Source organism: Onychomys torridus, chromosome 13, assembly GCF_903995425.1.
Source record: "Onychomys torridus chromosome 13, mOncTor1.1, whole genome shotgun sequence".
NCBI lineage: Eukaryota > Metazoa > Chordata > Mammalia > Rodentia > Cricetidae > Onychomys > Onychomys torridus.
The window spans coordinates 64,279,390-64,307,170 of NC_050455.1; the positions used below are offsets into that span (position 1 = coordinate 64,279,390).

Sequence of the window (27,781 nt, forward strand, 5' to 3'; positions counted from 1 at the left end):
TTAGGGTGAGCGGAAGTGGGGAGGCTGCTTACAAAGCGGGCGACAGACCTCCAAGGCCAGAGGATGGTGAGCTCTGGGGCTGAGCACGAGGCTGCCCTAGGTATCTCTCGCCCTTGGGAAAATTGCCTTTTCGTATGGTTGGGGGTGGACATTGCAATTTTTCTTTGAGGGTTAATTGTTTGGCTGACAGCACAGATAATTAGGAATGAGGATCCTGGAGAGAGGGTGACAGCACCATCTGCTGTGAATATGTTTCAGCCCCACCCCACAGGAGGGCCAGGACGTGCTGTTCCCGCACACATATGCACACACACACACCAGTCAGCAAAGATGTGGCTGTTCTGCTGTTTGCTGTCAGTCCAGCCAGATGATCTGGGTGACTGTGTCACCAGTGGGCCAGGATAATGACTTCCCCCCACGGCACCTGTGCACACAGTGGGGCTCATTTAGCAAGTAGCACTCCTACCAGGGGCTGAATTTTTTTGTTCCTTCTTGTGCTCTAATGTGTCGTGCCTGGTCCTCTGCTGGCTGGAGGCAGGCATAAGGGGCTGCACAAGCTACATGGAGGCGTTGTTGTTTGGGGACATCTTCCTGCCTCGGTCAGGATCTGCTGCCTGCCCTGGCTGGCTAGCCTCGGGCCTGGGCTGCTTGCTTCCAAGTCAGGCTAGCCATGGCTGTCATGGCTAGTGAAGCCACTTCAGAATTAAGCTGAGAAGCATTGTCTGGAGTAGGAGCCCTTTCTTCACATGGGCAGAGTCCTGTGGGCTTATCCTCCTCCTTTTCAGTTCTCATGAATAGATCACATATGTAGGAGAGCATGTGGGTGTATACATGCCTTCAAAGGGAAATAATAGTATCATCTTGCCTTCCAAAGCGGCTCTATGTCCACCATGCTGCTTGCTGCTTTTGAAGACGGTCCTCAGGTGCAGAGCTTTCGGGAGGTAGCTGGAAGCTGGTAGTTATGTAGCACTTAGTCATGGCCAGTTCTCTTTGGGCCTGAGATGCTCTTCTTGCCTCAGTATCTCTCCAGCTCATTTTCCCTGCTCCTCACCCTCACTCCTCTTCTTTTTGCTCTTCTTCTTAGACTTTCCTTTGGAGAAGGGACCAAAGGCACGTCTGTCTTACCTACTCCCTAATAGACGAGTGGCCTCTGGCTTCCCTCCCACTCAGCCCTCATTCTCTGTGGATAACTTGACACTTAGATGAAATTAACCTAGCACAGGGATGCTTCCCGGAAAAAAAATGATAAATAAAAGTTGGAAATGCCGGCCCTGACCTTCTCCAACTTACTGTGTGGTGCTGGGCAATCATCTCGACCTCTCTGCACTTCTGTTGCCTCATCTTTGAGATAACTCTTCACAAAACGACACAAAACAGGGTGCAAAAGCAATCTCTAGGGTGCAGCCATTACATTCGTGGGATGTAAGCTGCTGTCATCCTGCTTCAGTAGTCCATGTAGGCCAGAGGGAAGACCGTGTACTTCGGTTCCTTGGCTACCTGCTTCCTGTGCCTGGTGCTTCCTCTTCCGGAAGTGTTGGTCACCTGGGCTGCTGTTCTCCATTCACAGCCCCTTCTCAGCACCTGATCCATTGAGGCTGAGAGGACCCTTTGTGGATCTCAGCCATGTGGGCAGCAAGCTAGAATCCAGGCCTGATGAGAGGGTCAGGGCTGCAGCCAGTGTGGTCCCATTGTCCAGAGCAGGTGGCGTAGCTGCAGCTGGAGGCCTTCTGACTCCTTGCATAATAGAACCCATAGTCTTGGCCCTGAAATGTCAGGACTCAGTGGGACCAGTATCAGTGGCTTTGTCCCTTGTGCTGGGGGGGGGGGGGGGTGGGTGTATCTCGTTTCTTGTCTTGTCCTTTGAGTTAAAGGGCTGGAAAGACATTCATCATGAATCACAGGTAGGGTAGTCTTCCTGGAACTTCCAGCCTCCAGCAGCCCAAAGCCTTGCCCCAGGATTTGGCAAGGAGAGAAATGTCCTGTTCTCTGACCTTCCCACTGGCGGAGTGAGAGTATGCATTTCCTTCTTCTCACGGAACACTAGGACAGCTCAGGGGTCCTGTTGGTGTTCTGAATTGAAGCCTGAATGACAGCTAGCATGTGGATACCTGATTGAAAAGGAGTCTTTCAAGTGGGTAGAATGAAGTATGCAGAGGTAAGAAGTCAGGAATGATGGATGTGTGTGTGTGTGTGTGTGTGTGTGTGTGTGTGTGTGTGTGTGTGTGTGTACGTGTACGTGTACGTGTACATGCATGCTTCATGTGCTGAGCACTGTCAGGGGGGACTGGTATACATGGTATAACCAGATAAGGCTCTGTGGGATCTAATAGTAAAGAACAATAAGAGGCCGGCTAGAAGATCCCAGAACAGTTCACGTCTGGACTTGTATGTCTGGGCCTAATTGTGATGGAGACCTCTGTTCTCCTTGCAGGTACCCTCCCCCCCCCCCCCCCCGAAGAAGCTGGGAGCTCGAGTCTCCCCATCCCAGAGGATTAGGCCAGCCCGAAGAGGAAGAGAGAATGGCTTGGGGCTTACCCAGGGCTGAGCAGTGAGTCACAGCTTCTTGGACCTGGAGCTCCGACTGGGAGGCTATACTGTTGGAGTGACTCAAGAAGAATTGATGCTCTGGCCCCCAGCGACATGTACATGGTGTAATGACAGGTAATGAACCTGAAGCTGGGCTATCCTTTATCAATGATATGGCAGGTAGGGGAATACATCAGCCTGTATTCCACATACAATGTCAGCCTGGAGAAGATAACTGTGCAAACAAAGCCCGTGAAGCCTGATAAGATGATAGATGGACACCTTAGAGCTATTTGTTTTCACCCATGTGCTTGCTGAAGCCAGGTACCAGAAGATTTAGCATCAGCTGAGTTCACTTCCTAAACCATGTGGGAAGGCCTGGCACCGTGGTTATGCATGTAGCATATCTTATTTGAGGGATTCGGAGTGCAAATCAAGGAGTCACTGTTGTCATGTTGGAAACAGGGAGGTTGTGTCAGCAAGGAAATTGAAGTAGCAAAGGGCAAAGGAACTCTTATATACCCCGTGACGCATGAGGGGTAGACCTGGAGCTTTGCACCTTGGGACCACCTCATGTTTGGTTCAGATGCCTGGAGTTTTGGTACTGTTTGGTGTTGCTCGTGAAAAATAGAAGAGTGGACTGTGCCCAGCTGTTCCTTCAAGGCAGGAGGGGGAAGGCTGAAAGTGCCTGGGGAGGTCCTGTGTAGGGGTGTAGCAGGTTCTAGCCGCTTCTTTGGGTCTAGCTGTTAGTCCCAGGATTTAGGCAAGACAGGAAGCATCAGGCAGATCCCTAGGACCTAGAAGGCATGGCCTCTTGAAACTGGAAGGACAAGGGACCCATAGGGCTGGCTATGACCGAACTGCTACTACTGGTTGTCTGGTCTGTACCGCATGCACCAAGAGGGTGGCACTCTGGCAGCCTCCCCCATGGGGAACAAAGAAGGCTGAGACAGAAGCAAAAATAGCTTGAAGTCTTGGGAAATGACCTGGGGCAATGGGAGAAAGGCCAATGGCTAACAGCAGGAGGCCTGAGAGGGTGAGGCAAATTCCATCTAGCTCAGACTAGGGTTGAGGTCTTGGTCAAAGCCAAGGGCTGGGGAGGAGCAGAGCATTAAGACTCCTGGGTGGCCTTGTTTTAAATCAGTCAGAAAGAATACATTGAAGGAATTTAGCAAGCTAAGCCCCTCTCTAGAAAATGCATAGGCTACAAGCCACAGCTAGGGGTGCCCCGGACCCCTACCTACTGGAGGGAGTGGAAAGGAAAGGAACTTGCATGCTTGGAGCAGTGGGGCCTGGCTTTGCCTTGGGATGGGGGAGGCAGCTCCTCCCGTTCTGGGTTAAACAGGAGCATCATGGTCCACATTCTTGCTCTGGGTGGAGCAGCTGATCTACACATTTCAGACTGGGCTGGAGACTGGTGAGGGCTGAGAAGGGTGTTTCATAGGAGGAAAGTTGGGTATGAGTAGAGGCAGCAAAGGTCCTGCCCTGCAGGGGTGGGCTAGGATTCTGGTAGCATGCATTTTCAAGGATCACAGCTGCACCATACTGATTAACCAATATTTGCCAAGCACTTATTGTATTAGTTGCTTTTCAGTTGCTGAGACCAAGTAACTGACGGAAACAGCTTCAGATAGGAAGGTTTTAGTTTGGTTCGTGGCTTGAGGGGATGTAGTTCATCATGGTCTCAATGCTGCTTGTTATCTGTGTGAACGAGGAAGCAGAGAGCTTGGACTGGAACCAGAGCTAGGGTGCATGTTGTATTTTAAAAATGACCTGGTGGCGGCCTTGGTAGGTGAAACCAAGGGGCATGGTGGAAAGTCATTCACACTATGCAGTACTCACATGGAAAGTTTTATTATGGGGGGGAAGGGAGGGGAAGAAAGAGAAACAGGAAGGGTCTGAGGAGAGGAGGAGGAGGAGGAGGAAGAAGAAGAAGAAGAAGAAGAAGAAGAAGAAGAAGAAGAAGAAGAAGAAGAGAAAGAGAAAAGGAAGGGAGGTGGTGCACACTACTTCATGGACAGAGAGACAGAGAGACAGACAAAGACAGAGACAGAGACAGAGAGAGAGAGAGACAGAGGGGGGGAGAGGGGAGGGGTTTTCTCTTAAAGAGGAGTCTAAGTAAGATGACATTGTCAGGGCGCTGGACCAGACATGCTAACAGTATAAACCCCAAACCGCACCACTCTGGCCTTACATCAGCTGGCCTATCTCAAAGGTTCTATAGCCTCACAAACAGCACTGCAGCCCGGGACCAAGTCTTCAAACACTTGAGCCTATGGAGAACATTGAACATTCAACTGTTAACACCTCTCAAGTTACAGGCACTGAAGCCAGAGCCTCAGACGTCAAGATTAGTTAGGGTTTCTACTTCTCCAACAAAACACCATAGCCAAAAGCAACTTGGGGAAGGAGGGGCTTATCTCATCATATATATAACACACACACACACACACACATTAGTCCCTTATCCAGGGAAGTCAGGGTAGGAAATCAAGGCAGGAACTTGGAGGCAGGAGCTGATGCAGAGGCCATAGAGGGGTGCTGCTTACTGGCTTGCTTCTCTTGGTTCTTGGCTGGCTCAACTTTCTCTCTTTTCTTTCTTTCTTTCTTTCTTTCTTTCTTTCTTTCTTTCTTTCTTTCTTTCTTTCTTTCTTTCTCTCTCTCTCTCTCTCTCTCTCTCTCTCTCTCTCTCTCTCTCTCTCTCCTCTTTTTCTTTTTCTTTTCTTTTTTTTTTTTTTTGAGACAGGGTTTCTCTGTGTAGCTTTGGTGCCTGTTCTGGATCTCGCTCTGTAGACCAGGCTGGCTTCGAACTCACAGAGATCCACCTAGCTCTGCCTTCCAAGTGTGCCACTGCTGCCCAGCTCAACCTGCTTTCTTACACCCTCTAGGATCACAAGCCCAGGGGTGGCACCACCCACATCAATCACTAATTAAGAAAGTGCCCCCCTCCCCCAGGCTTGCCTACATGCTAATGTGCTGGGAACATTTGCTCATTTGAAGTTTCCTCTTCCCGAAAGACCCTAGCTTGTGTCAGATTGGCGTTGTGGCAATGGGCCAGAGGAGTTAGCACAGAACCTGGTCCAGGCCTTAAGTATCTCCAGACACTGTCTTCATATGAGGGAAACTTGGTCTTACTTTGGTGGCTCAGGAGAATTCAACAAACAGAATTTGCAAAGCATTTACCTGAGCATCTGGCCCCATAATAAGTCATCAATGCATTGAAATTATGTCATTATTGGGCTCTCATGGGGTAGCAGTGGGGCTTGGAGAATTTCACTCTACCTGCGGCTTCTGGTAGAGAACAGATTTACAAACCTGGCCATCAGAGGTGCTCCGGCCACAGGATGGGGGTCAAGGTAGAGCCTAGTACTCAGAATTGCGAAGCATGTTTTATGTGCTGCCACAGAAGCAGGGCTCAGAGCAAGACAGGAGTCAGGAGGGGCAGTTAGGAATTTGGAGAAATGTTGAGCAGAGAGAACAGTTTCAGAATTCTTGGAGAGTCTGCCTCCCTACATCCCATGTAGTTTCTCAGAAGGGGGGCCACAGAAGCCAAGTTAGGTCTGGAGATTGGGACCAGCCATGGGTATAAGCCATGGTAGTCACTTTAAATTTGTTAGTAGTCATTTTGTAAAATGGAAAAAATTAGCTAATGTCATTGATTGTAAGAATGTGTTTCACTGAACTCAGTATGACTAGACCGCCGTAACTTCAGCATGTAATCAATATACATTTACAAAGGAGATGTGTTAGTCTTCTTTCTACAGAGACTTTGACATACTGGACACATTTTATACTTACTGGTCCATCTCAGTTAGGACTGGCCACATTTCCAGAACTCAGTGGCCATATATGTCTGGTGGCTACTGGATTGCCCAAGACGGTAGTAGAATCTAGAATCTCTTTCCAAGGAGCAGCTGAAGGCCAGGTGGGTCCAGAGCCAAGCAAGAACAGAGTTTACCATTAGGTGGCTTTCCTACAAAAGATCTATAGTGTCTCTAGAGAAATTTGTGGAGGAGACAGGAGATGCCTTTTTTTTTTTTTTTTTTTTTTTTAAGATAGGGTCTATGTAGGCCTGTTTGGTCTAATTATGTAGCTTAAGAAGACCTTAAATTCCTAATCCTCCTGCCTCTGCCTCCCAAGTTTAAGATTTCAGGTGTAAGCCACTAAGCCTAGCTACAAGAAATGTCTCCAGTCACTTGCTAACAATGATGACTTGTGGTCTCAGGAGCCAGCTTGGCTCCGGGTTCTCCAGATCATTGCCTCAAGTCTCTGCCGTGTGTGAGCTCTAGACTGCCTTCAGGCAGGTTCTAAAATGCCCTGAAGCATTCAGAGCTCCATTGAGAGCAGCAGTAATCATTTCTATTGTGCCGGGTAGCCATGAGGACTAAATAAAATGGTGAGTAATTGCTGTGCGACACTTGGTGTCAAGAAAGAATTCTTTTTATTTTTGTCAATCAAATGTAAACAAATCTGAGTTCCTTTACGGGTTGAGGTTGGCAGACTTCCTAGCAGACGTCTCTGCAGTTCTGCCTCTGCCCTACCCTTGCATGAGAACCTTGGTATTTTGCGACTCAGGAAAATGGGGGGGGGGTAGGGGCAACCTTCCAGACCTTGGGGAAGCTTTGGCCCCCAGTGGCTATCTGGGGCAGCCTGTGTTCATCCTCTCTAGGGTGTCACCATCACCAGAGAACACCCAATATAGTGAAGGCTTCCAGCCAGTGCGGGGTCCAAGTCATCCTACTATCTTGAGGTCCCACGCAGCGATCCATCAGTGAGAATTTCCCATCAGTCTTTGCTCTTCCGCTTTAGTCTCAGCCTTTGAACCAAGGACTCAACCCCTCCCTCCACAGCCATAAAGATGCAGCTCCTTAGGATAAGAAAGCCCATATTTCATTGTCAAAAAATATGGCCGCTCTCTCTGGGAAACAGGGGACAAGGTACACTTACTATTCTGTGACTAGCATCTGCAGTTGCCCCTGGCACCCAGCAAGCGCAGAAAGCAGTAATTGCTGTGTTTTTATTAACACAGTGTCCTACATGTGTCGCTGGAACTCCTGCAAGGTCAAGTTCCCCTATGCACAGGCTCCATCCAAAGAATGCATTAAATAAAATTCGCCTTCTGGGGTTTTTCTGAGACTCACATGAGCTCCTGTGTAAGGAAGGCTTTTGTAGAAATAGTGTTTATGAGACTCTGGGTTCCTCCAAAGGTTGTCTGGCCTGAGAGCTGAGATGAACTGTCTGCCTTGATTCCGTGTCCCTGATTTGGAAGATGTCTCTTCTCTACCTTCTATTATCAGGCTATGCTTCAGGCCGTGTCCTCTCAGCAGAGTGCTCCACCTCCAGGGTGAGATCCTGTTAGTGGTGACTGGTGACTAACCAACCTCTTTACCTCCCCACCCTCCCCCACTAGGGGGTCTCTCTAGCCAGACGGATGTGGATTCGCTCAGATAGTTGTGGTTGTTCACAATCTGGCCTTCTGTTCAGAGCAAGGCTGTGGATCTGGGGGAGCCCTGAAGGTCTTCCTGCCTCTTTAGTGTGGGCTTGGGGCCTGTAGGCAGATAGGTGCCCTGCCTGGTGTGGAGGGGACAGGATCAGGGGGTCCAGGAAGGCAGAGTAGAAAGTAGCTGGGCATGGGCTGTAAGGGTGAGGCCTAAAGCAAATGGACACTTCCTAGGCCTCTGGCCCTGAACTGCACTCTCCAGGTTGAGCTCTCTGGACCATGGGTAGTGGAGTGAGGGGCCTCTGATGCTCCCTTGTGGTGGCATTTGTGTTATTTTAGAGTAGAGGTCCTCTACTACATCCCAGCAGGTCCTGCTTCCTGCTGTGCTTGATGGTCCCCAGCTTTTGAGTTGTTAAGAATCTTCTAAAACCTGCATTGTGGTGGCTTATGATCTGTTTTAGAAGGTAGTGTGGCATACTTGGGAGGCAGTGTGTGAGAGAGGGTGTCACAAAATCCAGCACACGCAGACAAGAGTGTTAGCCTGACTTCTTCGTTGACTGGCTCTGTGCAGGTCTCTGAACTGCTCTAGTTGTAAAATCCCTCACCATTAAGCAAATGTGAGGAAGTGTGGAGCTGTGATTTCACCCCGTGTCGAGGCGCACTTACATCTTGAAAGAAAGGGGTCTCATGGCCCAAGGCTGGGGAGAACTGTGGCAACCCCCTTTCCATGCTGGGTCTCCAGTACACTGCTCTCTGCCAAATCAATGGGTGGTGCTTCCTGGGGACCCACAGGGAGCAGCTACCCATGTGTTACCTCAGGCTTTGCAAAAGGGAGAGGCAGAAGCCACATTGCCCTTGACTGACAACCTTCATACATGTACTTAACAATTTTAATTTTTCATGATTCTTCTGATAAAAATAGTGCCCAACTAAAAACAAAAACATTTGTATTTTCCATCTCCTTAATTAGTTTCTAATTTGGGGGTGCTTATTAGCTTAAAAATCATCTCACTGAAATGGCCCTCAGATGAGGAAAGAAACATGCAATGCACAATCAATTCCAGAGAGATCTTCCTATTTAATTATGCTGATTGGCGCACTAGAGACCCCTGCAATATGAGCCTCTCAGAATAAGCTTGATTTGTGCGATTTGGTTTTTAAAATTTTGGGGATGCATATTTATCATGTTCAACCCTGTGTTGTTCTCCTTGAGATTCTGACTTATCTTTTGAAAGTGGGAAGAAGATCCAAGGGACTTTAGCTTGGACCTTCTCCATGGCCTTCCTTGGGAGGACCTAGCCTGCTGGAAACACCTACCTGTTCTCCCATTTGTCTGGCAGTCAAGAGGCAGGCTAGGGAAGAGTGGGCTGGTAGAACTGTGGAGCTGCATGGTGGAGGAAGTCTTCCATGAAATCATTAAAAAGGGCCAATCCTGCCATGTGGTGGTGGTGCACGCCTTTAATCCCAGCACTCGGGAGGCAGAGCCAGGAGGTTCTCTGTGTGTTTGAAGCCAGCCTGGTCTACAGAGAGAGATCCAGGACAGGCACCAAAACTACATAGAGAAACCCTGTCTTGAAAAACTAAAAAAAAAAAAAAAAAAAAAAAGCCAATCCTGAATCAAAGATGTTTCCAGAACAAAATTCTAGAATGCACTCTCTTCAAAGACACTACGGGACACCAGTTGATCAAAGAGAGTTGTCTCTCACCTTCCAAACTCATGGGCCAGTATCAGCTTTGCTGAAAATTGGGTAGCCAGATAGGGACTATAGTATCACCCAGGTATTAAAAATAAATCTTGAAAGAAAGAATTGGAGAGAGCTCTTCTGTGTACCCACAGCCTTCTAGCAAATGCTCAAATGTTCTGGGCCTCCGTCTTCCCATCGGTAAAATGAGTTTCAGATCACCTGTTCCCTACTTCACAAGAATGGCTTCCTACAGCAAAAAGCCCAGGATCAAAGGGTGAGTTGTGAGTGTATTTGGTGCTGATTCTAGAAGACGCTTTGATCTGCACACATTTGCTTGCAGGCTTGTATTGCCTGGCTCTGTGGTAGAGTGCCATCCTATATCGTGTGTCAGGCCCTGTGTGCAGGCTGCCATCCAATACAACCCAGAGGATGGTCATCAGTAGGTGCTACGCACTACCATGTGAGACAGTCAGACAAACTCCCTGCTTCTGGAGAGCTTGTGGTGGAGTTAGGCCTGCCATAGAATCAGCAGGAGGCCTGGAAAACCACTCTGATGTGGATAAATCAACAGTCCTGATTCGGAGCAAGTCAATAGCGCTCTTAGCTAGGATGGTCTGTGATGGTCACTTGGATGGGTGATATTGACTGGGAGCCACGTACGATTTCTGATAAGGATATCTCAGTTGCAGTACCACTCCTGCCTCATGCCTTGACACCCCACCCCCCCCCCCCCCCCCATCCCCATCTCCCCATCCCATCCCGCAGCCCAGTTTATAAAGTTTGCATGCATTCCTCCATGATAGGACTTGGACACCCAAGCCCTTCCTGTGCAGAGTACGGTTGAGGGTCTCTGTCTGGCCCTGCCAGCCTCTCCCATCCCCCACCCCCATTCTGTCTCCATCAGTTTCCCAATATGGTCTAGGGTTAAGCATCCATCCACACTGCCTCACTTCTGCCCTCTCTTTAAGCCATGGACACAGAGCAATGTAGTGTGGCTTGGACACTCAGCATCATCAAGCTACTCCTTAAGTGCCAGCAGATCACTCAAAGACAAAATCACTCAGGAGTCGGGTAGCATTGGTTTAAGTAGAAAAGGAAAGTAGGTGAGGCACTCAGACAGTGGGCTTGACTTCCTGGGTGCAGAGAGCTGCTTGGTGCACGGACTCTCCTGGCTCATGGAGTCACTAGCACTGGCCATTTCCAAACCCATGGTGTCCTTTCATTTGTATGGCAGAAATGAAAGCGAAGGCTATGGAGAAGGCCATGCCGAGGTGGGTATGCAGCAAGGTGGAACTGGCACTCTAGCCTATGCCTGGATTTACAGACCTGCCCTTGGTAGGACTGGATGGACAAATCTTAGCTCATGAGCTGGGAATTGTTGTCAGTACTGATGTTTTGGGATGAGACCTTCACAGCATCTGGCCCAAAGTTAGACCCACTTGTGAACCTACCAGAAACCAGAGAGCATGTGTGTTCTCAACTGTGATATGGGGGACCGTGTCTCCCTTCTGGCATTGTGGTGGTGGCCAGGCTCTTGGTTTCAGGACCCTCAGCTACATTCAGTCTTTGCTTCTTCCATTTCTGCCACCCAGAGACACAAGCCACTCTGGGCCTCAGTTTCCATCCCTGGGAACAGGAAGGAACCGACACCCTTTAACTGTTTAAGAGATTAAACAATGGACAGTGCATACTCAGGCTCTTCATGGAGTATGAAGAATTAGTTAAACATTAAAAAAACAGCTGCATGTCCATTCGTCTATGCAACCCCCATCCCCACCCCAGAAACTGCACCTAAAAGACAAAAGCTCAGAGTAGCAAATATGTGTCTGCCCACATTGTGGGCAGGTGGGAGAGACATTAGCAACTAAGTTCCTGGCCTAGCAGCCCCACCCTGTCCCCAGTGTGGCATGGAAGAGCTGGACCCTTGCTCTGCTTTTCCAACTGAGCAAGTTGCATAACCACCTTAAGAATAAAGGTGAAATGTCAATAACACACACAGGATCTAACAGGAAGTAAAGTGAAACCTTCCCATGTTGCTAAGACATGATTGACAAGTTAACAATATTTGTTAATTGATTCATGAGCAACCTGCCTTTCCAGCTGACTGATTATTCTGTTAGAGAGACACTCCTTGAGGAAGCCTCCCTGGCTCCCTGCTACCTTTGGAGGCAGTGGTCTCCCCACCCTTTGGATAACATCAGAGGGCTGCTGGGGCTGACACCAGCCATGCACTGACCCACTTACTGCAATGAAATTTGTGACTCAGCACTCACTTCAGGCTGTGACTGGCAGTTAATGGTTCCTCTTTAAGTGAACACTTGTCTGGAATCTTCCATCAGTCAATGGCTGACGTTTAGGAAGGGGGTGGTAGTATTGACTTGGCAGTTGTGGATGAGCTCTGGAGTACCAAATCTAGCTGCTTGCTTTTTCTTTTCCTTTACTCTGTCCATCTTTTTTCCCTCCCTCCCTCCCTCTCTGTGCTGGCTAGTTTTACATCAACTTGATACACGCTAGAGTCATTTAAGGGGGAACTGCAATTGAGAAAATGCCCCCACCAGATTGGCCTGAGAACAAGTCAGTAAGCGGCACTCTTCATGACATCTGCTTCAGTTCCTGCCTCCAGGTTCCTGCCTCGAGCTCCTGCCTGGACGTCCCTTCATGCTAGACTACAACTCTAAGCTGAAATAAACCCTTTTCTCCTCAAGTTGCTTTTGGTTATGTTGTTTTATTACAGCAATAGAAACCCTAACAAAGATACTTCCTCACTTCCTTGTCCCCTTACTGTGGTAGTTGGAATGTAATTGGCCCCCGTAAGCTCAGAGGGAGTGGCGCTATTAGGCCTGGCCTAGGTTGGAGGAAGCGTGTCACTGTGAAGGTGGGCTTTGAGGTCTCTTTTGCTCAAGTTTTGCTCAGTGTGACCCTAAGACCATTTCCTGCTGTCTACAAGATGTAGGACTCTCAGCTACTTCTCTGGCACCACATCTGCCTGCATGCTACCCTGTCTCATCATGATTATAATGGACTAAACCTCTGAACTGTAAGAAAGTTACCCCAATTAAATGTTTTCCTTTATAAGAATTACAGCAGTCACGGTGTCTCTTCACAGCAATAGCAACCCTAACTAAGACAGAAGTTGGTATTAGGGTATTGTTATGATTGGCCTGGCCATGTTTTTGTTTGGAAGAATTTGGACTTTGGTACTTTGTATTCGGAAATCAGTGGATACTTTAAGCTCTACTTAATGGGCCACACCAGTAGGAGGATGGAATACAGTGGTGCTGAGAGTTCTTTGAACTGTTGGGGGCTGGCTCAAAAGGTTTCAGAAAAGTTACATTCAAACTTACTATACTTGCCTACTCTATCCCCAACACTCTTCTATCTCACTCTTTTTTTAATTGAGTTAGAAAAGAAATCCAACATCATGATCCACTTTGAAGGCCACAGAGAGTAAGGGCACAAACACAGGCAGGCTGTGAGTCTGGAGAAAGCTCTTAGCCCCATTCACTGTAGGGTGCTAAGGAAGACAGTAACAGGTTCCCACTGGGCTTTGGGTCCTCTCATATGGGTTGGAAGAGGAGTTTCTCTTAAGCGTCCAACTGAAGGCCAGCCCAAAAGTGTGTAGAAAGCCTTCTGTCAGTCAGGAATATCTTTGCTCTGGTTACAGAAGTAAATTGCATACACAGAAGAAATTAAAAACCACACAATGATGTTTAACTGAGTGAAGGAACTTGCGTCCCTCCACAATCACCTAAGGTGATTTGGGGGTTACTATTTGATGTATATCCATATAAATCTGTTTTGGTATCTATCTGTATCACAGGTCTAGAAAATACTTCCATATTAAGCAAATGAGATATCTAGCTATATACTACAAAACTTGTATTTTTGCTTGATATTTATTTTAAAAACTGCTCACACACTTTACTCTAATTCTTTATAATAAGGCTTTCTATAACTGGATATAATTTATTAATAGGGTAGAATTAATTTAGCTCCTTGATGGATGTCTGGGTGATACATTAGATTCTAAGATTTACTGTTTGGCTCTTTTCCTACCTTGGAGGATCAAAGAAGAGGCTAGGGGATGGGAGGTATCTCCATTCTTAGAAGCCTCCACTCTCTCACCTTTCCAGATCCTTCTCAGGTAAGCATAGTGCTGAGCATGTATAAGCACTTGGTGCCACGTCAAAGCTAGTTGGAGTCTGGGAACGCAGTGAGGAGGCCCTGGGCAGGGAAGAAGCAGTGGGTGGAATGTATTGGGCAGGGGGGCTTTGAGAATGTAAACACATGCTTAGTGTATGTGGGATGCTCCTAGAGCCCAGGCCAGGAGCTGCACAAGCCAGATGTGGTCATGAGCAGATGTAGGCACAGCCCTATAGAGAAGTACGGGCCTGAAGCTGTGTGGGCCTCAGGTCAGTGAGCCTTTCTGGTCCTTCCAGAGGGGTGCAGGAAGACAAGGTTACCACGGATAAGCTGAGCACATGGCAGCACCCCCAGCTCCCTATGATCACTAACCTTGTTCTGCACCAATGTGAGGACGAGTTCCCTGGCAGGACACTGTTAACACCCTTGCTCCCAAGAAGACAGGAGAGAGAAAGTTGTGGCTTTTCACCTGCAATAATTTTCTGTCTCCTCGCGTTTAATTGAGTTAGAGTTCAAAATCAAAATGCTGGACCAGGCATGGCAGCGCCATGTGTGATCGATCCCAGCACTGGGAAGGCAGAAGCTGGAAGGTGGCGAGTTTGAGGCCAGCCTGGGCCACAGAGTAAGACTGTGTTTTAAACCGAGCGTTTTAAACCACACATCAGAAATGTTGTACTGCCCAAAGGTGTACGGGCACCTCCTTACCTCGGTTTTATTTCACCTTGTCTCTGTCCCTGCAGCGGCTATGGGTTACCATGTTTTATTTCACCTCGTCCCTGTCCCTGCAGCGGCTACGGGTTACCATTGGTGCTGCCTTGTGACTTACCCTCTAGTGTTTCCTTGTGCTATTAGAATGTAGAAATCTGAATGCATATTCCTAATTTTCATTTTTTCCACAGAGAATATAGCCTACTGAATACTCTATAGAGTATGTTGATTTTTATTTCCTTAACTATGTGCCCTGGGAATCTCTCCAAATTAGTATACACAGGATTTCTTTAGACCCTCTGTGTAGTATACGTAGGATTTCTTTAGACTCTGTGTGCAGTATACGTAGTATTTCTTTAGACCCTCTGTGTAGTAGTCCACAGTATGCATGCACCATATTTGTTGGTCATGTCCTGTTTTCTTTTCTTTTTGCTGTTAAAGTTATTTGTTTGATCTGGTATCCATCTCAACTGTTTTGTTTGTGGACATCTAATTACAAAGCAGCCTAAGTCCTTGCTAGAAGTAGGTAGAGTATACATTATCTCTCTATCTATAGGTATACATATAATATATCTAAGTGAATAATAAGTCTGATGTCACTGTCTCTGCCTGGGCCTTGTCTGTGTGTCCTGGCACCTGGGCGGCAGAGTGCTTTCTGCTCAAACCTTGATTCTGTGTGATCACATCCATTTGGCTGCAGACTGTGAAGCCCTGTCCTCACCAGGGCATGAAAAAGGGATATTTCACACACACTTCACATTAGCCCCACGATTGAGCGTCTGGGTGAATAAGAATCAATGCAACAGCCAATGCCACCCGAGCCCATTTAGAGTGGATTTAGAGTGGAATCTGCAGCCCCAACTTTGACTGCCACCTTGTCAGATGCCATGTGGTAACTGGAGTAACATCTTTCTTGTGCTGGCCCTTCCCAGGACTGTGGGCCTGTGCCTGTGCCACGGTGGGCCTTTCCCGTTCAGGGGATGTCTGAGCCTATCAGTGAGTTTCTTCCTGGTCGGTTAGTAGGTCATCAGCCAGTAGAGCAATTGGTCCTGTAGCCCCCATGCCATTTTCTAGAGCTATGCAAGCTCTGTGTCCTTGTGGGGGTACTCAGTATCGTCGCACATCTGAACCTGACTTGCAGCAAACAGCAAGGCCCCTCCAGCTTTAGCACGCCCCACCCACCCCCTGCACCCTCTCTCTAGTCAGTAAGGGCTTCTGGAGCCTGTACTACTTTTCAGACCTCATGTCTTCATGACATCCAGACTGCCACCACTTTCCCAGTCACCCAGCAGGCTTCCCATTGAGCTTTCAACCTACAAACCATGCTCGGCGTGCTTTCCCAGTGGAGATGCTAGGGCCCTGCTGCCTATAGGTGGAGGTGGAGGATGTCACCAGGGCTCACCAGCTCTGGCTCCTCTGTCAGCCTCTCCTCTAATCCTCTTCTTTTTGGCTTCTGGAACAGCAGTGCCTCCCTGCCTGGGGATGTGAGTGCTCTGTGCTTTCTGGGTAGTGACATCATTCTTTCTGCAGGTTAACCCTGGCCTACCACAGAGAACAGGACCAGCTTTTGCTTCCCTAGATATCGGCTTCATGTTAGGCCCTACTGAATGAGTTTCAGCATTATCACATTACTGAGACCATTTAGACTTCTGTAACGAGATGCCAAAATAATAGGTTTTGTTGTAGTCTTCCAGTTTGTGTGTGTGTGTGTGTGTGTGTGTGTGTGTGTGTGTGTGTGTGTGTTAAAGCACAGAGATTTGAATGTGTGTCTGTGCTTTCTATTTCTACTTTATCATGTATAACATAGCCTTCTCCTATTGAGCCAGGCCTGGGGCTCACACCTGTAATCCTGGCACTTGAGAGTCAGGTAGGAGACCTGCTGCAAGGTCCAGGCTAGCCTCTTTTAGTTCCGTGTCAGCCTGGGCTACACACAAAGAGAGACCTGACTCCAAAAACCAACCAAACCAAAAGCCAAGCAGCCTATTGTGTCTGCCACTCTGCAACTTACTTTGTCTTCTTGTCTAGATATCCTGGAAATCTCATCATATTAAAACATACCCTTGCCTCATAAACCACAGGAACTCTGCTCACAGTCTGAAAGGGAGAGCGGTCCAAAGTCAAGGAGCCAGCAGATTAGGTCGCCACTTCCTCCACAGGCAGCCCCTCTGGCTGTATCCCTCCCCCCACCCCCGGTGTCCTCTAGGCAGCCCTCTGGAGCCTTCTGTGAGGGCACTTGTCCCATGCACAAGGACTCTGCCCTCATGATAGAATCACCCTTGGAGTTCTCATCTCCTAATACCATTACTTATGGCTAGGATTTCAATGTATGACTTACAAGGGGACACAGACATGCAGACCATAGTGTCCTGGCTTTTAATAAATATCTCAAAGGCTGTTTACTGTCTTCCCTCACTAGAATGCAAACACCATATCCCTTTGGCGGCTGGACCCCAGACTCCCAGTACAGAGCCTGAATGTGGCAGGAGGAAGCAAGTATGGGCAAGCTGGGTCCTGAAGAGTGGGGATTATAGCTCCCCCAGTGAGGATCCCCTCACAGCAGCAACATAAAAAGAATGGCAAAGCAGTGGGACAGCAGAAAATTTCAGAGGCGGGGCTTGACTTTGAGGGCAGGAAAACAGACCCCATAGGTTAGTCCATGGGCTCTGGTGCCAGCTTGCCTCTTTCTGCTAAATGATCCTGAAGGATCTGCCTACCTTCTTGAAGCCCGCTTCTGTCTGAGAAACGGGGCCAGTTCCTCCGTTCTCTCTAGGAACACTGAGAATGGAGGATGTAAACCCAGGCAAAGCACTTAGCACCATGCTAGCTCTGAGAGCCAGACGGTGAGTCCCCAGAGGGCGACTTCCTGAAACAGCCACGTAGAGCTTGGTCTTCCATCCCTGCCAGCCACTGAGCTCTCAGCTGGGAAACAGCTCTTGCCCTCAGACCATTTCTAGTCACATGGCTATAGCACAGTGCTGCTCAGCCAAGGCCAAGTGCCCACCTTCCTCCAGGGAACATGTGATAGCTGCAGACATTTTCCAAGTGTCAGGGACCTACGGAGGGGGATGATATTGGCGTGGAGCAGAGGCGCTGCCTAGCATCCTCCCACACATGAAATACCCCCCTCCCCCCTACACACACAATGACACCCAAGCTGCCAGCGGGGGCTGAAGTTGAGCGGCCTTGCAGAAGGTTTAGAGCGGGCCTCCAGGTGAATGAAGTACACTGGAAACTAACCCAGTGGAGGGCAGGATAGTCTTAGCCCACACAGGAGAGAACATTCTCTCCTGTTTACAGCTCAGAGATGGAGATGTGGACCCACTGTCTGGCTCTCAGAGCCAGAAAGTAGCTGTTGGGAGCAAGAAGACGCTCTAACGGGGGTGGTCTAAGCAGACGGGGTGTTCTGGGCAACAAGAAGCATTCCTTTGAGTGACATCTTTGATGCCAGCATGCCCGCCCACTCCTGATCCAGGGGGCCTTTAAAGATGGAGTGGGGGTGCGGCAGAAGCAGAGGTGCTACTCCTCACAGGGCCAGCTAGATCCATGTGTGTAGGCAGCCCAGCTGCAGCGGCTCTTCTAGCGAGCATCCAGCATCCCAGTACTATAGCTGCCCTTGGGAGGTGTGAGGACTCTGGGTAAGGTGTAAATCACACTCCATCCAGCTTCTCCACCCCCAGCCCAGCACCATTTTCACCTAGAAAAAGTCTAATAAAAATGCATTCCATGTCCTACTCCTAAAGGAGCAAGAGCTGGGAGGAGCTGGGCCTGGGACTCAGACCGGTGTCGCTCTGATTATGTGAAGCTGAGCCTCAGGGCTTTTCAGGTCTCCGAAGATGCTCTCGGGGCCTCTGGAAGCAGTGGTTACCAGGTGTCTCTAAACCTGTCTCTAAGCCTGTAGGATGGCCCTGCAGAAAGTCTCTGGGTCCTAGCTATGGTGTGGATTAGGTGGCAAATATCCTGCCAGGCACTTCCTGCCTGCACAAGTGCAGTTAGCTCTTGCTAGGCTGGATAGGCTGCCCTTCCGTGGGAAAGACTACTCAGAGCGTTGCTTGGGAGAGCAAGTGGCTAGAGAGAGGCTTGAGGCCAGTGTATCATGACTGGTAGAGACAGGACACTAGAGCAGGCGTGTGAGCTGGGGTCCTTAGGCCTGCCTGTACATTAGAATCACCTGGGGTCTTTAAACAAACTCCAATGCCAGCCTGGTCCATGGATTCATTCCAGACAGCCCTGGCAGCAGTGGGTCTCTTGGTTTTTGCTGGGGCTGTCAGTAAGAGTCACAGAAACCTGATTGAAAGTCTTCCTGGACTCCAGCACATCGGGCATGTGCTTGGCTGTAACGAGGACCCCGGGGAACAATTGGAGCTTGAGGAGGAAACCCAGGGGCTCACAGACCAGGGCAGGGAAGACTTGTCATCCCTCTGGATACACAGATAGCCAGCATCTCTGGTCAGACTAGCCACAGGGACACACGGGATGTAGCACTACTCAAATGTGGCAGCCAGTGAAACTAGGGTCTAAAGCATAGTGCCAGCTGCCAGCATGCTTCCTGCACTTGTCAGGGGGCCCTTCAGGGTGGCACAGGACAGGGGAGGATGCAGGAGGTGTTCTGATGCCAAGTGGGTAGCTTTCCTTCTGTAGTTATTGAGATGGGATTTACTTTGGGGAGGGGCCTTCACTGAAACTGCTGGAGAGGGGCAGTGCATTGCAATGACATCCAGGGCTCGGCCATTTCCCTCCCCAGCTGTCACCTTTCACCTGGACTATTTCAGTCTCTATGGCATCTCGGCCTGTGCTGCAGCTTTCCTTCCCCAAGGCAGTAACCAGCTGTGCCTATGAGAACGTCCAGTGGCTGCCACTCTGTCACTCAGTAGAAGCTAGATGACCTGGTTCTGACTCCATCTCCCCTCCTGACCCATCTACCTACTTCCCTCACTCACTCCACTACAGTGCACAGACTGCCTCTGGTCCTCCAGCTCCTGTCCCAGGGGCCTCTGCCATGTCTTCTTGTATTTGCAGCTTGGACCAGAAATCTGTATAACCCCTCCTTTCCTTCCTTACCTCATGTCTTGGCTTGAACATCATGTTTCTGGTGATCCTTACTTGGCTATTTGCTCCCATCTCTAAAAATTGTCTTCATTTCTCTAAATAACATTACGTACCAACAGTTTTGTTTGTCCTCCTATGCTAGCATGTGAGCCCCAGGAAGGAAGGATTTGTGTGTGTGTGTGTGTGTGTGTGTGTGTGTGTGTGTGTGTGTGTGTGTGTAGGGGCGTTGATGAGTGTCCACAGTGCACATATGGAGGTCAGGGGACAACTTTGCACTGATAGGCTGGGGGCTCAGCCTGAGACCTTGGGCCTGGCTGCCTGGAGAGGGACCCGGCAGGCGCTTGTGTCCTTGACCCATGGGAAGAAGGCTCTGCTTAAGAGAGTTTGTTTTCCTCCACATCAGGACACAGGGACTACAGGGCTTCAGTAGAGCTGCACATATATTACATGTTGCCCATCCTGAACAAAGGCTGAACCTTTTGAGGAACAGCTAGCTATTGGCTGGCCTTTCCTGGCCCTGCAGCACCCCTTTTGGGGAGGGTAAGAATTGTTTTTCTTAATTTTAGAGACAAACAGAAACAACAAAGAGATGAAGAGCTGGACACAAGATTGGTTAAACTCTTGATGCCGTCCCTAGAGCAAAGGAACCTGCCCAGGGGAAGGAGATGTCTATGCAGCATGGTCACGGTCATACAAATAAATGAATGCTGGTAGCCTTACTCCCAATCCCAGGATCGGGCTTGCTTGGGCCAGGCTGAAGCAGAGGAAAAATGAGTCTACTATTCCAGTCTGAGACCTGTCTGACTGCCACACCTGTGTCTGTCTGTCCAAGGCTTGGAGCAGAGAGATCCAAAGAGCTTCTCCAGAAGCCAGCAGCCTGAAGACCAAGGGGGTGAGCAGGTCTCCAACAGAGATGAGTCATCTGGGGGAGGTGGGCAGGGCTGGGTTCGAGCAGGCCAGGAAAGGGGCTCCAGATCCATCTGGTGGGTGGGGGGAGAAGGGAAGCTTCCATCAACAGAGGGTGGCAGAGCTCAGAAGACAAGAAGTTAGGTTTCCACTGTTGGCCAGAAGCCCACCTTCCCCCTGCAGTTTCTCTTAAATGTCTGTGGACCTGGAAGCCTTCTAGTTGAGTATGTACATGCCTGTGTATATGCCCCCCCCCCCCGTGTGTGTGTGTGTGTGTGTGTGTGTGTGTGTGTGTGTGTGTGTGTGTGTGTGAAGGGGCTGCAGTCCTTTGGGAGTGTTTGTGCACTGAAATATGACTCCCTGAGACAAATGGTGAGAAGACAGGCAGGGAGTCCTTGGACATGGGAAAGGCTATCCAGTAGGCTTGACTTGGTGGCCTTCATTGTTCTTACACCCTAACCTACCTGGGTCAGTGGGATCAGAATGACTAGGGAATGACTCAGGAAGTTGGATGTTTCAGTGTCCCAGGTTTGAGAGCCATTAACATAATCACAGCCACCAACTTTCACCCCAGTGGCTGCCAGAACTGGGACACTGGCTGGTGCCACCTACAAAATGATGATGCCGTGGCTCATACTAACACTGTGATGTCCCAGGCAGGATTCACTGGGGTATATGTGTGGAACATCATGCATCTATGTGCTTAAGAGCAAGTTCTGTACCTGGCATCTTCTAGGCAGGACAGCAGGGCCTGGGGACAGGAAACACATAGAACATTTGAGGAGATCTCTCATTTCTGGAATTAGCTCTGTGTCAGGACAGCCAAGGGTCCTGGGTCAAAAAACTATTCATTGTCCTGTACCAGAGGTCTGGAATGAGCTGAGTACAAGATGACAGTCCTCTCTCTTCATTCAAGACCTTGGCCTCAGTGTGACATCCAGCTGGTGACAATGGCTTTAGCCAAACTCCTAGAAAGGCTGCATCTGTAGGATGTCTCCTGTGGACTAAACACGTTCACATTTGTTTCACCCAAGTCTCACAGAAACCAAAAGTAATAGGCAGACTTATCCATGTTTTTATGGACGGAGAAACTAGGGCCCAGAGAGGTCTGCCATCTTGCTTAAAGTCACACGGTGGGGACCCAATCTTCTGATATTTCAAAACCCTTCATACCTCTGATGTCTTCTGCAGAAGGGGGTCTGGGGTCCCTCTTCCTAAGGCCCCACTTGAAGGGAAGGTACATTTTATTCAAACACACACACACACACACTTTCTCTCTGTCCTGTCTGTGTGTGGGGGTTAATGTGTGAGAGTGTGAGTATACACTAGCCACAGTGCTTTCTCTTGAGCCTTTTTTTCTTTTTTTTTAAACAAGCTCTCATATATCCTAGGCTGCTCTTGATATCACTAGGTAGCTGGTGATGACCTTGAATTTGAATTCCTGATCCACCTGCCTCTACTCCTCCCTTACTCTCTACCTCCACCCCTGTCCCCAAGGCTGGTATTAAAGGTGTATACCACCATTTCCAGTTTATGCAGTGCTGGAGGTGAGCCAGAGCTTCGTGCATGCTGCGAAAACATTCTACCAACCTAGCTCCGTCCCTCGTCTCTGTTTTCCCTCCTAGCCTGTTTGTTTTGTGAAGATTTTTAGGAGCATTCTTTTGAAAACACTTCTTCTACACCATCTGCAAGAGAGGGAAAGAATGAGTGGGAGAGTGTTCTGCAGAGGCCCAGCAGGCAGTGTACGCTTCTGGGAAGGGAGTTGTCTGGGTGGGAAAAGACAGAGCCTTGGCCAGGGTGAATCTGGCTGATCCAGCCAACTCTCTTGCACTAGAGGGCAAGAAGTTCAGGGGTGTAAGAATGGGGTATTGCCTGGTGAGGGCTGGTCTGTGGCCTCCAGTGCGTAGGTGAACCCCAAAGTCTGTTCTTCATATGTAGGGTTGCCTCTATGTCAGTATAACTCTTTCTATTTTGGGTTCCACTGTGGGCCCAGACATGAAGCTAGGTCAGACCCTGGAGGTCATCTAGTCTACAGACTGCACAGCTAATAAGACAGGGTCTAACCCTGTGGCCCTTCCACTCTGACAGTCCTGCGGGTGATGGGTTTGGGGGCTACCCCCCCTTTACTTCCCACTCTACCCCAAATCGAGGAAACTGAGGCCCTAGATAGGAAGTAGATTTAATGTTCTCCAAGCTGGTGGGTGCAAACTGTTAAGTCCTGAGTGGAGCACCAGATCAGTGAAATTCACATTTGAACAGGATTGGTGGAGGGGAGGAGAAGAAAGTAAGATGACCCGGGTGTCAAACTCTCCTGTGGGATGGTTGGACTTCACTGAGAAGTGAGGCCCATGAGCCCCGTGTTTCACTCTCCTCTGGGGTCACAGAGGACTTGGGTAACTTTCCCGTGTCCTGTTAGGGTTTTGATTTTTCAGAAGTCCCTAAGTCCTGTGAGTCTAATTGAGACTCCCGTACCAGCCTACCCAGGCAAGGTTCTAAATGTTGCCAGCAACTGGGGCTTCCCTCCAGGTGAGCTCCCATCACACGCTCTAGTCAGAGGTGTCCCCACTCAACTGGCCTCTGAAATCACACACATTATGCCCTACTTTAATTGGCAGTCTTGAAGACATTCCCTAGGCAGATCCAGGCAGGCTTTGACAGGCAAGAAGAACCCAGGAGAGCATTACTATGCCCAGGGTCACCATACCCTTCATCAGGGACTCCTTTCATCCCAAGGGTCTGTGTGGACTAGTGAGAAGGGGGAACCGAGGGACTCAAGACCATTAACAACAGCTCAGCTCTCCCCTGCTTGTCCCACACAATGCCTGCCGCCTTCCTGTGAAGTCCTTGGAAAATGGCTCATTACGAGCGAAAGCCAAAGGCAGGGCAGGCACCTCAGGTGGTCTGCTGCATGCACCCTGCTCCTAGCTGTCTGTCTCTGGGAGATGGGGCCAGTCTGGTTGGGAGTGCCTTTTTGCTCCCCTTCTCTCATTTCCAAGGAAGCTCAGCGGGAGATGCTTTCCAGAAGGGCTGGGGCTTAGCCCTGATGGAAAACCCAGCTCTCCTGTACCAGATGCCTCCTGATTTCCTGCCTGCCCTAGTCTAGCAGCTGTTGGTACACCTGGCTGTGATTTGCAGCAACCACACCTTCTTGTCTCCCTGGGGCTCCCTGTGACTTTGTTCCTTCACTGGTGCTCACAGGCAGAGCCCCAGATGCAACAGGATCTCCAGTTACATTTGAATTCCAGGTGAGCCACACGGAAGAGTTGGTGTGGTCATTGCACGCTTACTACACAGGACAGATATACACTGAGAACCGGTGTGTCTTTTAGCTGAAATTCAAATGACACTGGATGTCTTGCATCTTTGTCCATTTAAACCTATTAAAGCCTGATTTACAGAGAAATCTCTCTGTGGCAGAGTTGAGCCCTAAAGAGGTGACAGCTGTGTTCTGTGGCTCCTAGGCCCTTCAAGGCCAGTTTTACTTGATGACATCCTGGGGACTATCATTATGGACATTCTGAATGCAGGTTCTGATGCAGGAGGTGAGTACAGGCAGAGCTTTTCTAACAAGCACAGCGGTCTGTGCTGCTGGACCAAGGAAACACAGGACAACAAATATCAGAATCACAGGTAATGGGGGAGCAGCTTAAAAGCCCTGCCTTGTGGTCTCTACCATACTCCATTGGCTTAATTTATTGGCTATAAGATGCTCAAATTAATTCCCCCACAGACCTGAGAATCATTGCCCTGGACTCTTCCCTGGTAACGTCTACTTCTCTCTGTTCTTACTGGCCTGAAGCCCCTGAGTTTTGCTAGGAACAGGGCAGACCCCCTCTCTAACTCCATGGGGCAGTGAGCATGCCAATGCTGCCCCCAGGAATGGGTCTGGGAATCAGGTAGCTTCCTTTTGAGTTCATGCTTTGGTACCATGTGATTCTGAATAAATCAGTTACGGACTCTAATCCTCAGATCCATTCTTAGAAGGGGATGGGGAAGTGGTAACTGTAACAAAAGGAGGAAAGACGTGGTGTGAGATGAATTTTGGGTCTGCAATGAGCCCTGGAAGTGTCACACGAGGACAATGAAAAAAGCCCATGCAACACCACCTCTGTGGTAAAGACTCAGACAGAATGGGTTAACATGTGCCCCTGACATCAGGGAAGAACTTGTCTTATTTTTAAAACCCAAGACCTTAGTCCAACACCAGCATTCTTCCCAATACACGTTGAACACTCAAAAGCACCACTGCTCCAACATGTGACTGAGACCGTCCTAGAAGCTAGAGGTGGCTAGGTCTGTCCTGGGGTGTGGTCCATGAGAAGTACTGGCTCTGGTGGTGTGCTTGCCATGCCTCAGGCTCTCTGCCAGCTCTGGTGCCCTGTCATCACTTGGTTTTCACCTGAGTGCAGAGAACTGAAGCCACTTGCCAGGAAGCAGCCAAGTCAGGGCTGGGAGCTAGGTGATCTGTCTCCGGAACATTGCCCCATGCTTTCTTACTAGAAAGAGCCACCTGAGTACCAAGGTGTGACATAGAAGGGCTGTCACTTAGATACAGCCTGGAGGAGTAGACGAGACTCGCAACTGTGAGGTGGCAGTGGTGGAGGTGAGAGAAACCTCCAGGGTGAGGCCAGTGCTGGGAAGGTGGGGCAGACAAATGGGCAAAGTGGCCTGGACAGTCTGAGCAATTCCGAGGCTGGGGTGCCAGGTGCATAAGCTGGGAGCTCTTTTTCTCTGCTTGAGCAGGAAAGGCTGTGTAGGTGTCAATGAGGGTAAGAGAATGCCTCCCTGGCTTCACAGAGGACATGCACACGCTGTCCTTGAGAGATGGATAGGATGGCAGCGGGTTAGAAATGACAGAGGAGGGACATGTACTGAGGGTTGAGCTTCTGGGCTTCAGATCAAAGCCAGCAAGTAATGGGCACCTCAGCAATGGCAGGTGGCTCACCAGAAAGAAATATTTGGGCCAAGGTGCAGATTTTCTTATTTATCATGTTAATGAAGGAAAATCTGAGTAAGTACAAATTTGTGATGAAAGGTTAGTTTTAAATGTCACGACTTAGAATCACCTGGGAACTGGGTTGAGTTTCAATTCAATAATTGTCTTCATTATGAGCACGTCTGGTGGGAGACTGCTTTGATTGTTAATTGATGTAGGAAAAACCCAGCCCATCAAGGGTGATACCATGTCATAGGCTGGGCCCTGAACTGGAGCCAAGAAAAGGATCAAGCAAGCAGGCAGCATGGAATCGTCCATTTCTCTCTGTCCTTGACTGTGGATGTGATGTGAGGAGCCCCTTGAGTTCCTGTTTGACATCCTGGACATGATAAGACTATAACCTAGAATTATAAGACAAATTGCTTTCGTTTTTATGGGGCAGGTCAGGGTGTTTTATCACAGCAAAAGGATAAAATTAGAACAGGCCCTAACATTATTAGCATCAGCCATGCTAATAACTGTTGAGCCAGTGAGATGGTCAACAGGTAAAGACATCTGCTGCCAAGCTTGATGACCTGAACTTGATTTCCGAGGAAGGAAAAATCTGACTCTTTCAAGTTATCCTTTGACCTCCACATGGGACACACACACACACACACACACACACACACACACACCACACTATATACTACATACACTGTACATCACACATATGTATATTACATACTACACACAGGCACACACAAATAAAATAAAATAAAATGTAATACTAAAGAAGGTCCCTAAAGAGGCCACATTCAGGGGCAGACACGGCTCGGTCCGAGAAGGGTTACTTTACTCCCTGGGATGGGACGGAGAGCTGAATTTCCTGGAAGCTGTTCCACCTCATGGAAGCTCACCCATGACTGGAGACTCTCTTGAGCTTTGCATGGTGTTGAGAGCATATCTAGCCTGTTTGGTAGGTGCCAGCAGCAAACCTACCTTCTGAGTTGGGCACAACCAAAAATGTTTCCAGACATGTCCAAATGTCCCACCAGAGGCAAATCTGTCCATGGAGAGCTGTTCTAGCAAACCATGGCTTTCTATTAGGCAGAAAAAGCTACACTTCATTCATTCATATTTTCATTTATTCACTCACTATTTACTTACAGGTATAAAGGCATGGTATAGTTTGCAGGTACTGGGAGATTTGTGGTAAGCAAGGGAGCTACCTGTTCCAAGCACTTCTCACCCAGGGAAAGATAAGTGAGAAGACAAGAGAGGGGCATCCATCACTCTTTGGCAATGCTACTGTGGGGTGCAGAGTGTGTCCTGGGAATTTGCTGTTTATGCCCGGCACTTCCTCTGGAGGGCATGAGGCATGGGGTTAGGCACAGCTTTCAGGGTACTGGCCTATGTTTGCCAGAGCCTCTAATTATTGGTGGGTGAACCTGGGAATGGTGAGCAAAGGCTGCCCATGGCACAGTCCACTGCCACAGCTGGCTGAAATGTACAAAAGTTTGTTGAACAGAGGACCAATTGTTTTGTGTTGACATTGGTGGTGTAGGAGCCTCCTGATGTGTCCCCCTAGGAAGGCTGAAGTATTGAGAACAAGCAGGTTGCTTGGGTAACTTCACATGGCACTTCTGTCGCTACAGCCTGAGTTGCCCAGAGCCTGGGACATAGAGAAGATCATCTCACTGTTTAGCAGTAGATATGTCTTAAAGGGAAATTCAGGAAAGAGTTTCCCTGCCTCAAACGAGGGCTGGGGTGGCCATGCCTTTCAGGGCCTTCTGAATGAAGATTACACACTATTCTTTGGAGGAAGTCTTTCCCGTCCTTACCTTCCTCAGCACTAAGAAAGAAAGGCTATGTGTCCCAGCCACAGCGGCTCCTCAGAAGCCTTGGACACAGCTCCTCTTTCAGCTTGGATCTGTTTCCTACCATTTCTGGTTTGGAAATCCCCCTCTGGGTGAATAGTCTGGAGAAGTGTGAAGCATGGTTTTTACTTGCTCAAGACTGGCCAGAAGTGCAAGCTCCTAAAATTGCTAATAGTCACAACACCAGAGCAAGAAACAAGACAGTGATTGTAAGAACAGTAGCGGGTACCCAGTGGGCACCAGGCTCGGAACCCTTCCAACCCTCACCGATCCTGATGAACACGTCTGTCCCATTGCACAAGTGAAGCCTGATACTGCACAGTATTACCTTCCAGTGGAGCCAGGATGCAGGATGTGGGTTTGAGAAGAAATGAGGACAATAAGCATAAGTCTGTCCTTTATTGAGAGGCTCACATTTCCCCAACACTTTTGGTAGTAACATCCATTATCTTTGTATGATAACTCCAGAGGCAGAACAGAGCTGCATGGAAATCTGGTACCCAGCTCCTGTCAAAGGATGGACTTTCTGGTC

General features: G+C 49.0%; 1 protein-coding gene across 1 annotated transcript in view; it reads left to right on the top strand.

Annotated features, from left to right (window-relative positions):
- The first annotated feature begins 2,444 nt into the window (after positions 1-2,444).
- Positions 2,445-27,781, top strand: part of Zbtb7c (zinc finger and BTB domain containing 7C) — a 256,160-nt gene continuing 230,823 nt past the window's right edge. Inside the window, exon 1 of the mRNA XM_036205282.1 lies at positions 2,445-2,661. The gene's annotated coding sequence lies outside the window, so the exon portion shown is untranslated. The remainder of the gene's footprint in view (positions 2,662-27,781) is intronic.